Source organism: Parasteatoda tepidariorum, chromosome 4 (assembly GCF_043381705.1).
Source record: "Parasteatoda tepidariorum isolate YZ-2023 chromosome 4, CAS_Ptep_4.0, whole genome shotgun sequence".
Classification (NCBI taxonomy): Eukaryota; Metazoa; Arthropoda; class Arachnida; order Araneae; family Theridiidae; genus Parasteatoda; species Parasteatoda tepidariorum.
The window spans coordinates 88,495,783-88,509,146 of NC_092207.1; positions in this window are offsets into that span (position 1 = coordinate 88,495,783).

Genomic DNA, 13,364 nt, shown 5'->3' on the forward strand with positions numbered 1-13,364 from the left:
AAATGCCTTTCGAATTCTTGGAAGTAGTGCAGTGAAAATATATATTTCCAGTACATATTCTGTCCCTAGTTTGTTGAAAATTGTTTGCATAAATTTATTTATGACTTTATTTCAATATTACGAATTTTTATAAATAAATTAAAAAACAATCTTTTTTACAATAGCTTTATTTTAGATATTCTAAGGTTCTTAACTTTCATAAAGTAGAGTAATATTTTAAAACTTCTCTGGAAAACAATAAATAAAAATTAGAATCAAACCTATTTCTGGTAGAATTGAATTATTTACTAAATATAAAGAAAGAAGGCATTTTCATTAAATAATGGAGACAAAAAAAATTTGCTTAAAATAAAATTACATATTAAATACCTTATAATTTTTTGCAATTGGTCACGTGTACATATTTTTTCATGAAATTTCTTAGACTTTGTATAATACTGTAAGTCGAATACTAAATATTCTGTCTCGAATTAACATTTATTTCTAAAACGCAATGGGAATTTCCATGCTTCAAGCATGCACAGAGATCTTTATAAGTGCATAATACATAATGCATAAGCATACATAGAAATCTATATAAGTGCATAATACATAATATATAAGCCTATGCAGAAATTTCTGTAAGTGCATAATACATAATATATAATCATACACAGAAAAGTACATAAGTACAAATAAATCTCGGTTAGAGAGGCTTGTATATTCTTTCCTTCTTCTTTCTCTGTACTATGCGTCCTTCTTACCGCGAGAGCAGCGTTGGACGCCCTAATATGGTATGCCTGAAAGATTGATCAACACATCAGTCCCTTTGATACCCAAAATATGAATGAAAGTGGTACTTTTAGAATTCGATTTAATTAAAAAATTATCGCTTTAACGAATTATCATAATTATTTAAAACGATGAAAAAATTGTATACTTTGCAACACAAAACTTTTTCGACTGTTATTAAATAGAATAAATATTAAATAAATATTTGCTAAAAGTTATATTTTTCATGCAATTATCTTAGGATAAACTAATTTTATAATTGTTTTCAAAATTTTTTCAATTTGCTCCTGACATGGTGAAGTGCGCAAAAAGTAAAAATATCAGTAAGGAATTTAAACTTTTGCTCTCCTGACAGAAATATTCAGACTACATTTCCCAGATTGCGGCAGCCAACAATATTTTTGGGGTCAGAAATCCGAATCAGCCGAAAAAAAAGGTATGTTTATTCAGAACAAGTAAGTTTCTGGTTGCTGATTTCGTAACTTAAAATATCGTCTGCACGAATTAATTAGCATATTTGAGGTCCACCCTTGAACCTTTGAGATTGAATCCTGGAACGTGAAGATCCGATAGTTAGATCAAAAGTTGTTCAAGATGCTCCGGTTATTTATTTGTGAACTGTACATTTGTGAAACATTGGAATTCAGATATAATCTTTTTATCAGTATTTTGAACAAAAATATAATTTTTTTTGACAATCGTTTGGCAGAATGTGCTTTGTGGGAAGTTAAAATTTGAATAAATTGTTTAAATCCTAAAAATTATTAATGTCATAAACATATGTCCAACTGCTGGTTTCATTTGAAAATTATATTAGAAGAACAATTTATGAATTTAAGGAAAACACGCCAAGACATATTTCCAAGCATTTGTGCTATTTTTAGCAAAAATCACGCTTTTAATGCTAGCTACTTCAGAAAATCTTAAACTCTGGGTCAACGAAAAAGAAATGTCTGAGTTTGTGATCTCATTAGAAATTAATTAACGTACGGAATTAATAAAACGTACGGAAATAAATTGAAATTTAGTCGAAATGCAATAAAATAAAATAAGTTCTTACCCTGCGTACTGCTAGATTTGTTATCGATAGGCTCGCAATAGCGGTTTTTTTTATATTTATTCTTCCGCTAAATCAGTACGTTCAATGTTATTGACATTTGTTTTATACACATTAGAAAATGCTCTAAATGAAAAAAAAATATATGAAACAATTGAAAGAAGCTGTTAATATAGCGAGGTTCGACAAGAACTTCCAAAGAAGTTTTAAAATACAGAAGACAATCCTGTGTTAGAAGTCGTGAAAATTCTACTGTTCGTCGCATTTTAGGAACATAAGCATAAGTTTTAGTATGTTTATTAACATTCAGATTAGGCATGAAATTAACACTTGGTCAAACTAAGCGATATGACTTTGATGCTGACGAAAAATTTTGATTGAAAGCTTCTAAAATCCTATTTTTTTTCAAAGGCCTTTTAATGCTAAAAGGGTGACCAAAAGAGCACACTCCGAAACGTATTGAAATGAACATGAAATTTGTACTTTTTTTAATTATTTCAGTGCCACATTAATGTTTACCTGTTATTATTGAGCAGTAGTGTCTCAGGTGATAGAGCGTTTGCCCCCAATACGGTGAACTAGGCCTGAATCCCAGCGGTGTCAGGTTGCTACGAATTCTGCTCACGCCTCGCACCGACCACACAGCTGACGTAAACTATCCTCAGTGGTAGACGGAGCAGAGGATAGAATACCTTTTGCCTCCTGGCTTACCGTGGGAGATTCTCATGGTTTTCCTCGCCAGGTATTGCAAATCTGGATTAGTTCCATCAGAAAAACTCACTACGAGGGCTAGTTTATCCCAATGATTGATCCAGGAGCTCCCTTGTCCTCTGAGCTGCGCACAAAATTACATGACTGTGGAGCTGAACATTGATAGTGGTAGTTGCAATTTATTCACGTAGCACCCTTGCTGGACAATGGGCTATTGGCGAGAAGGTGTGGGAAATATCCCAGAGGATGATCTGAAGGCATACCATCACAATTTTGATCCTCTGCAGACGGGATGGCACCCCCGTTTCGGGAGCCTGACGACTTGCGCGCGAAGTCGAGCACTTAACGGTAGAACAATTTAATAAGGACCAATATTACAAACCCTCGGTCGCATGGCAGACCGATCAAAGTGGTGACCCCCCTACATACTGACCGCAGCCAGTGATGCTTGACTTCGGTGAACCCGCTAGACTCCCACTCAACTTTTCACCCAATTTTTTCTCNTACTGCTAGATTTGTTATCGATAGGTTCGCAATAGCGGTTTCTTTTCTTTATTCTTCCACTACATCTGTGTAATGTTATTGCCATTTGTTTTATACACATTAGAAAAGTCTCTAAATGACAAAACAATTGAAAGAGGCTGTTAGTATAGGAGGTTCGACAAGAACTTCCAAAGAATTTTTAAAATACAGAAGACTGTCCTGTGTTAGATGTCCTGAAAATTCTGCTGCTCGTTGCATTTTAGTGTTTAGAATTCGTAAAATTACTATACAAAACATAAGCTTTCGTATGTTTATTAACATTCAGATTAGGCATGAAATTAACACTAGGTCAAACTAAGCGATATGACTTTGATGCTGACGAAAAATTTTGATTGAAAGCTTCTAAAATCCTATTTTTTTCAAAGACCTTTTAATGTTTAAAGGGTGACTAAAGGAGTACACCCCGGAACGTGTTGAAATAAACATGAAGTGTGTACTTTTTTAAAATTATTTTAGTGCCACATTAATGCTCATCTGTTTTAATTGAGCAGTAGTGTCTCAGGTGATAGAGCGTTTGCCCCCAATACGGTGAACTAGATCTGAATCCCAGTGGTGTCCGGTTGCTACGAATTCTGCTCACGCCTCGCACCAACCACACAGCTGACGTAAAACATCCTCAGTGGCAGACGGAACACGGAATAGAATTCCTTTTGCCTCCTGGCTTACTGTGGGACTCCTCGCCAGGTATCGAAAATGTGGTTCCATCAGAAAAACCCTTTGCGAAGGCTAGTTTATCCCAATGATTGATCCAGGAGTTCCCTTGTCCTCTGAGCTGTGCACAAAATTACATGACTGTGGAGCTGAACATTGATAGTGGTAGTTGCAATTTATTCACGCAGCACCCTTGCTGGATAATGGGCTATTGGCGAGAAGGTGTGGGAAACATCCCAGAGAATGATCTGAAGGCATACCATCACAATTTTGATCCTCTGCAGACGGGATGGCACCCCCGTTTCGGGAGCCTGACGACTTGCGCGCGAAGTCGAGCACTTAACGGTAGAACAATTTAATAAGGACCAATATTACAAACCCTCGGTCGCATGGCAGACCGATCAAAGTGGTGACCCCCCTACATACTGACCGCAGCCAGTGATGCTTGACTTCGGTGAACCCGCTAGACTCCCACTCAACTTTTCACCTATTTTTTTCTCATCCTTATTAGATTAACATACCCCCCTATTTTTATTTCTTCATTTTGTTAGATCGGAGGTGCGTGCCATAGTGCACAGGTACTCCGTTGCCCACTAAGCAACACCCCTCGCCCTTGACTTCGGTGATCTGCTGGGAGCAGTGCCTTAACGATCAATCCACTGCAGGACCGAACATTGATAGACGTAAACTCTGAATGGTGTCGGTTGCTCTACCTCGTTTATAAAATAAAATAAAATAAAGAAAATCTATGTATTTATTAATTTTCATGATGAACTGTTGAAATCCTGGCATTCTTTTCTTTTGACGATCCTGTATTTTGAAAGCCTCAGCTACTTCGGATAAGATTGTAGATCGTTACATTCGTAGTTCTCAGAAAGAACTCAAGTTTAAACAGAATTAGATTCATACTTTTCTTAAATATATTTGCAGTCGCGAAGACTAATTCAATCCAAGAAACAGTCGTGAAAACTAATTTAGTCTAAGAGTCTGTCTCGAATCAAAAGACAAAATCTCTTTTTAGAGCTTGTCAATTTAAGATTATTATTTTAGTCGACCTCTGTTATACTTTTTAAAATGATACCTACAAAATTCTCCTGACACATAAATGTTGTTCTATCACGCATTTAAAACGAATGAATAATATAATATTAAGAGCTGCTAGGATAGCTAGTGATAAAAATAAGTTAGTAGCATTTATTTTCCTGTCTCGTTAGACACCATCTAATGAATATTTTAATCTTATGAAGATTTTGAGCTGCTTGTAAGAATCAATTTAAATATTTATCTGTGCTTAAAAGTTCTTATTAATGGGTAAAGTTGAGAAAATAATGAAAATAGAATGTTCGAGTATTATTACGAAAAAGTGTGAGTGTTAGCAGTTATTACAATTAAGCCATATCTCTTTTGAAGTAGTAAAAAATTTACTATAATTACTAAGAACAGAATAAAGTGATACGAAATATCATTTAAACAAGTATGATATATATGCTGAAGGACTGATGGTGTACGATCCTTAGTTGACTACTTGAATCAACACTTCCTGGAAGAGAGAAGGCCTCATCACGAGTCAATTTAGTAGTCCGACGTGACGAACATAAACTGCACAGTGGAAAATAAATTAGGAAGATGTTACTACGTTCATGCTACTTAGCGCAGAGTGAAAATTACGAAGGTTGTCATTGCGTTTGGACAACTAAGGGATTAAATTTCTTGTTTATGATAAACCGTGAGGAGTTCTTCTCTCTTCTAGGAAGTGTTGCTATATTGCTTGAACCCCACCAAACTTCAGATATAAGAATGCATAGCAGACGTGTCGTAATACATGTTGTTCTTTAAAACCGTAATAATTTTTTTGTTTCTGCAAGTTTTTCTATTACATGTCATTACATTTTGCAATTTTTTTACTATAATAGCATATTTTAGACTATTTTTTCATTTTTCTAAAGAGAAATTAGTTTTAAAGATTTAAATAATTGATTTAAATTGTTGAGATTTTACACGAGGGCACATTTAAATGTGATTCACTCAGTAACGAGCGATGCGAGCATGATCAGCAAAATAAACCATATTAGATTGCTTAGCGGTCTTCGGGGTTTCAGGAGCGTTTGCGAACTGTTGGCAAATCTTACTAGCTTTACTATTTTTTCAAAATTTTTTTAAGAATGAATTTTAATTAATTAAAAAAATCTCCTTGAATGTTTCGAGAAAACGCTTACAAATTTGCTTTTTTCATTAAAACCGCCTTATGCAAACACTTCACAAAATAAAGCAATATTCCGTATTTATAACCTATTATAACGTATTCCTAAGCCTCCAAAAAGTGAAAAAGTTTTCCAATTGTCACGCAATAAGCTTTTTCTCTAAGCTCTTATAAATGAGGGATTCAATTGATAATTGATAGAAACACAATTATTTTCGATAATCATAAAAGGCCATTCTTAATTCCTCCTCAGATATACTTATTATACGACACACAAAATTAATATTTCAGGACAGTTTCAAAATCTATTATATTACCTACAGTAATTTTATTTAGTACGATTTTAATGAAAAAAAATTCTGTAACAAAATTAGTAAAGGAATCCACTATAAAATCGCAATAAAATAGATATTTTCTTAACGATTGTAGGACGTTAAAATAGAAGCTTATGTGGTGATGTTCAGTTCATCACCACACACATTAAGATAAGAATAAAAATGAATAACAATTAAAAATAATATACTCTTAAGTAAGAGAACAAGATCATTAGAATGATCACTAATTGCAAGGTGTTAAGACTATTTATTTAAAGTAGATCATTTAAGATATTTAGAGTTACAAATTTTGTTCCAGGAAGGCATTCACACTAATTAATAATAGGTACATAAAATGAATTTACATGAAATTATACATTATGAAGCTGCACTGCTAATAAGTAAAATTAAATAAAAAAATAATTAAGGGGTGATAGAAAATTTTATAATATAACTTAGCTGTTGAGGATGCTCATATTTTTATGTCTTAACCCCAGCTCTCCAAAAACATGTGTCCTTCCCTCTTCTCTCACCTCCTCTAACCAAGCCCCCAAAGCATACTCAACTCTTATTGGCTGTTACCACCATCACAAAATAAGTAGGGCTATACTTGCTATTTCTTTTTTTTTTTTNTCATTATAAATTATGAGAATTCTTATGAAAGGAAAACATTTATAAAAATTCTGCATATGTTAATGTTATAATCGACGTTTTTAAAATTGATGTCTTTCACATGAAATTTTTTTTATATAAAAAAAGTTTTTTTGATGAAAGTCTATCATTATCAGTCTGATTAGTTCATATTAAACTTCTTAGCATCCTGCGATAACAAGTTGATGAAGACATGAGAAACATTAAATTCAAAATGAAGCTTTTTAACCCTCTGACGCGTAATTTTTAAACATATTTTTCATACTTTTTTCATTATTTCGTATTAATTTAAGTCAAAATAAATGAAAAATATTATATATAAGATTTTAATAATTTATGGTTATGAAATACAGCATTAAACACAAGTGTCTTTTTCTGCTTAAAGGGTAAAATCCTTCAAACACGGCTCGCTTTCAAATAATACTTTTTCTAATGTGCACTTATTTGCAGCTATTTAGACCCTGGAGAAATAGTTATTCATCTCTGAAATTTCTTTTATTTACAAAATCAATCATCGATAAAGTGAAGGTAAATTTTTTTCCTTTTACTTTTTTTTGTATTTTATATTTTAATACAAATATAATTTCAATGAATTCACAGATTTTTTTCGTAACTATTAGATTGCTTTTATAAATAAAAAAAAATACCAGGATATATTTTTGCTTCTAATTAGAAATTCAGAGAGAAAGCATATAAAAAGGACTATGGCGTCCCATCTGCGTCAAGTGTTAAGTGCAGAAGAAAAAAAAAACAGATACAAAAATCATTGAAGCTCCTTAAATGGAAAAGAAAACAGATATCAAATTAAGGATTATCAAATAAAAAAGAAAAAAAAGCTATTAAATTGAAGCTTATAAGCTACAAAAGAAAATACATGGGAAATCAAAGATCATTAAAAAAACATTAATATATGTTCAAAAGTTTTTGAGATATTTTGGAAACTGCCATTATGTTTTTCCCAAACAATCTTTTTTAGCTGCAGAATAATATAGATGGTAACATAATACTTTCCTAACGGATGTAAACAAATCGTCTAGAAATGAAAAACTAACGAATTAAAATGACATAAAATTTATAAATGATATAAAATAGCATTTCAAATGTAAGCAGAGTTTTTATTATATGAAGCTATTTTCTTTTTTTTTTAATATGATAAAGGAACGCAAACTGCATAAGAATAACTATTCTCAACATTATATGTAAAATCCATTTTGCCTTTAGAACATGACTAAAACAAAATGAACTGAATCTTTTTAAACAAATGAGACATGCACGAAGAATGCTTTAAATATTATGATAGATCATATTGTTTTGTCATATCCACTTTGGTTATATCATCTGTCTTCTATGAGCAATAAAAGTGGGGGTGATCTTTAAATTGTTGAAGTCGAATTCGCTACAACTTTTCATTTTCACCTCCTTCCCAAAAAAGAAGAGAAAAATTGTTCGCTCAGTAGATGATGGCCGAGAAATACAAAGAAACTCGAGTGCAGAGGGAAGATAAAGTTAAACGTATCAAGAAGATGAAAGAAAAGTGGGGAGTGGGGTTGATGTAAGTGTGGTACTTGCTGTGGCAAATCGATTTAAGGGATGAGTGTATACCCTTCAAATCATGTTTTGTTTGGATACAGAGCTCTGATTCTGCTGTTCCTTTTTTAAGTAAAAAGGGGAGATATATACTTTGAGAAAGGTTGCAGTTCACTAGGCAATAAAAAAAAAACAAGGAATTTATTTTGACTTATACAAATCTGAAGAGTTAAAAAGTGAATTGTTTTCCTCGCTCTCGTAGAGAATGCTTTTTTTATGCATATATCTATACAATGTACTCAATAAACATAAACATTGCATTTTCAAGAATCTTATTTATTGTGAATGAAGCGATATCGATTATGTAAACATTGTATCTCTCACAATTCAAAACTTTTAATTTTTTCAACTATCTATATTATATAAAACGCTAATACGTACGTATGTATGTATCAATAAAACCGATGATATTTCTTTTCCCACGCTGGCAACAGTTTTCATTTTTAATTGATAGGCTTCGGCGCGCAAGAGCACGTAGTGAGCATCATATGTCTAATCTATATTATATAAAACGCTAATACGTTTTAATTGATAGGCTTCGGCGCGCAAGAGCACGTAGTGAGCATCATATGTCTAATCGGGTGAATTCTCACCGAATTATCAAAAAAATTCTCACAAAATTATCTTCATCGAAGCCGATGCTTTACATCCGGCGTTCAGTACTATTTCATATTGTTTTACAACACATGGTTTTAGCCCTCTGGTGGGAAAGACTTTAAAACAAAACTTACAACAGTTACTTTTCTCAACAACTGAAATTTAGAATAGTGTGATTAAGAAAAATATGTGAACTGTTTGCAATTTCTAATTAATATTGAAATGCACAGGTATAGAATTTTCTACAGTGAAAAGCTTTCGGAACTTCAGTGTTCAAAAAAAGTATACAAAATCTAGACGCTAAGAACGTATCCAATGAGCGAGTAAAGCGAGCATCGGATTGCGAAGCAATCCGAAATGAACTGCGAAAGCAGTTCCGGGGGTTGGCGAGCGCCAGCGAGCAGGGGGCGAAGCCACCTAGTTGTTATTTAATAAAATAATAGGGAAATAATAAATATTTACTCAGTAATATTTTTTGCACGGAATTATCCTTGGATAAAGGAATGTTATATTTGCGTGCAAAATTTTTTAAATCCCCCGAAAAGTTCCTGTGATAGGGCGAAATTCTTAAAAAGTAAAATTAACATTAAGGGGGCCAAACTTTGAATCACTCTCCTAACCGAACTATTGGGACCATATTTTCCAGATTGCTGCTATTCCCTATATTTTGGGAATCAGAAATTCGAATCCGTTAAAAAAAAAACAGGTTTATTCAGAGAAAGTAAGTTCTTGTGTATGATTTCATAACTTAAAATATCGGCTGCACTAATTAATTAGCACATCTGAGGATCACCCCTTCGAATCACTAAGACTGAGTCCTATAACGCGAAGATCAAAAGTTATTCTGGGTGGTCCGTTTTTTTTTTGGTGGACTGTACGTGACTGATATAGATTCCATTGCGAGATCTTAATTTCAACGTAATTTGTCAGATTGTATTTTTCATTTAATGAATCTTTTTTTATGGAGCAAAATTGCACGTGTCGAAAACTAAAATCTAATATATATAATTCTCGTACGTGGCTCCCAAATTTTGGCTGTATTTATTTTCCGCCGGTGGCAACGTTTGCTTTGTTTTGTTTACGTTACTATTTCTCTTACACGGCGAATCGAATCGATCAATGATTGCCGCTGAAAATGTCACATGCCAAATCTAGCTGAGGTGGCTCAACATATAGCGCTTTTAAAAACGGAAACTGAAATAACCAGAGAGCATCAGCTGCAGCAATCTCATCCTATTAAGATAGACAGAAGTGAGTAGTCTTTGTCGATAGATCTCTATTTTAGCATTTTTTCGAAAGCGCTTTTTTTCATGAATTTATATATTACAAATTTATTTGACGATTTTTGATTTATATTACAAATTATACTATAGCACATTTCTAATAGGTTTAACGAATTACATGTCATTTATTTGAATTCAAATTTATTTTAATGACTTAGTATTTACTAANATATTTGCGTGCAAAATTTTTTAAATCCCCTGAAAAGTTCCTGTGATAGGGCGAAATTCTTAAAAAGTAAAATTAACATTAAGGGGGCCAAACTTTGAATCAATCTCCTAACCGAACTATAAGATTGCGTAGCAATTTTCGGGGGTTTGGTTAGCGTTAGCGAGCAGTGGGCGCAGCCCACTAGTCATTAGAAAATAAACTATACATTAGATGCAAAATCTTGGAGCAGTTAGAATAAAACAAAATCGATGAATTAAGCATGATTGTCACTTTGTCATTTTCAGGTGGCCCAAAACAGAAGCTCTATGTTAAATTAGCGTTTTTTTTCATAAAGTTTATATTATTAACTATTTTTATTTTTGTTTACAAGACATGCTAAATAATGCAAAATTAGAAATAAATACTTTTATTTAATATACAATCCTCAAATTTACTTAGAATATCATGCTCTTTCGTGACCTTAAATAATTATATAATTCTGCTCTTATTTATTATTATTTAATTAGAACATAAATGTTCCGAAAGAGAATTTCAGGTCTACAGAGTAATATCTAGTGGTTCTTTTCTGATTCTCCCTTTTGTTCTTGAACTCAGATAAGTATAACACCTTCTAAAGTTTGCAGAAAATTTGCACGCTATTACAACGCAAAGTTGAGTAGTTTTTTTAGAAAAGGCACTACTGCACATTAGCCGTATGTAATATCAACTATTTTTTAAAAAAAATTCCTTTCGATTTGATAGTTCTTTTCGGCTGATTGCCATTATTTGTTTTTTCAAAAAAGATAAAATCGTTGATATTATTTTCGATATGCTAACGGAAAAGTATACCTAAATTAATTACAATGCTGAAATCAGATACTCAGAGATTAAAAATTGCAAGGTGTAAACTCTGACCTAGAATTTACTAGATATGTTTATTCTGTGCATCGTGATAGCCTCACTGCGTTTTCGAAATTGAAGATAAATCTGACTACGTCTAGGTTTATACACGCAACTGTTGTATCTAATAATGATTTAGTAAAATGCACTGCATGCATAAAAAAGGAAGAAAAAAAACGTCCTACTCTGAATAACTTTCAATCGAATGTTCGTATTTCCAGCACTACTTCGTATTTATTGTACTTAATGGTTCCCGAGAGTGATCTCAAATATGCTAATTAATTTTTACAGACGATATTTTAAGCTACGAAATCAGATACAAAGACGTGCTTTCTTTAAATAAGCAGACGCTTTTAGATTCTTTGCTCTCAAAATGTAGGAGGTAGCCACACTCTAGGAGTTTCAGTTGTGTTGTAAGGATAATTATGTTTTTAATTTTTCTATCAGTCCGCATTAAATAATTTTACAATGTTTAATTGACATCTGCTTCTGTTCTATTAAGCCTAATTCGAATCCGTCTTTACTATAAGTATGTTTAATTTACAAACTAATTTTATTTTAAAAGTAAGGAGTATATGGGTCTTAAACTTACTGATTTTACCTTGAATTGCATTGAAAAATAATTTTGCTGTATTATCTAATGTTATCATAAATTTTAGTGTAAATGAACACTGAAAATAGTGACAACTACATCGCATTAAAAATAATAATAAGATAAAATGCAGGGGATTCACTGGGCCAAGAACTTGATTGCTTGGTGTTATTGAACTTGGATTGATGATTGTACGAAGAACTATCTTTGGTTCCTTGCACCACCTCTTTTGATGTAAAGTTATTGCTATCCTTTTTGGCGCTGAGATACATTAAAATTTTTGACATTGTAATAGCTACAATGTGGTCAAAAAATTTATTGACCTGTAGCAATTTTTATCCGAGTTATTTATAATAAGGATAGAAAATCATAACTTCTGGTAGATTTTGGAAACCGTGATACAGATTTTAATTTTTTTCACTGAGAAAAACCTTAATAAAACTAGCTAGGCGTAACGCCAATAGAATAAAAAGTTTCTTTTAAACTGGAACATAACTTTTTAAACTTTCTAAGTTCAAACAGAAAACCATTTCACTCAGGCAGTTATGCATTAACCTTCAAAAGCGGTTCGGAAAAATGTAAGAAGAGTTTGTTAGACTGTTATTCGCAAATGCACAAAAAAGTGCGTATCTTGTGAAACTATCACATTATTTTCATGATTTGCGAACGGGAAAACTTCTGCTTTCGAAATAGCCTGAGGGAGGAGGTTTGATATAGATTAGATAGCAGTTCACTCGGTTGGAATAATCATTTCTGGATGTACTTCTGGTTCTTAGAATTCGAAAGATAGCGAGAATTGTTGATCATTCATTTGATCTAGTTATCCACTTATAGATTCTTCTTTCATAAACTAAAAAAAACAAAACAAACTCAATTGCATAAAGTTTATTTTAAGAAAGGCATTAAATATAAAAAGATTTTAAATAATTTCATTGAGATTAAAGGAAATCAAAGAGATTGAGTTCACATATTATATTCAAATACTTGTTCAAATGTTTTAAAAGCTAATTATATGTTACAGAATTAGTTTAGTTATAGTCTGTTTAGAAATGTAGTCCAGCAATAGTTCGTTTTAAAATGTAGTTGCATATTATAGTATTTTTAAAATGTAGTTAATTAATAGCACGTTTTAAAATAGGTAAAACATGTCTGATCTTGCAGCTTTAGCATGTTTAAATATGTGCTTAAAATTTATGTAAAATGCATTTAATATTATGATACACAATTACAGGATGTGCGATAGAGTCTCGACTGACCTAATCTCTTTGCTGAGATTGAAATCAATTTTTTTTTATTTCATTCACTTTGGAACAAATTTGGAGCATAGATGTCACCAATGAGCGAGTAAAGCGAGCATCG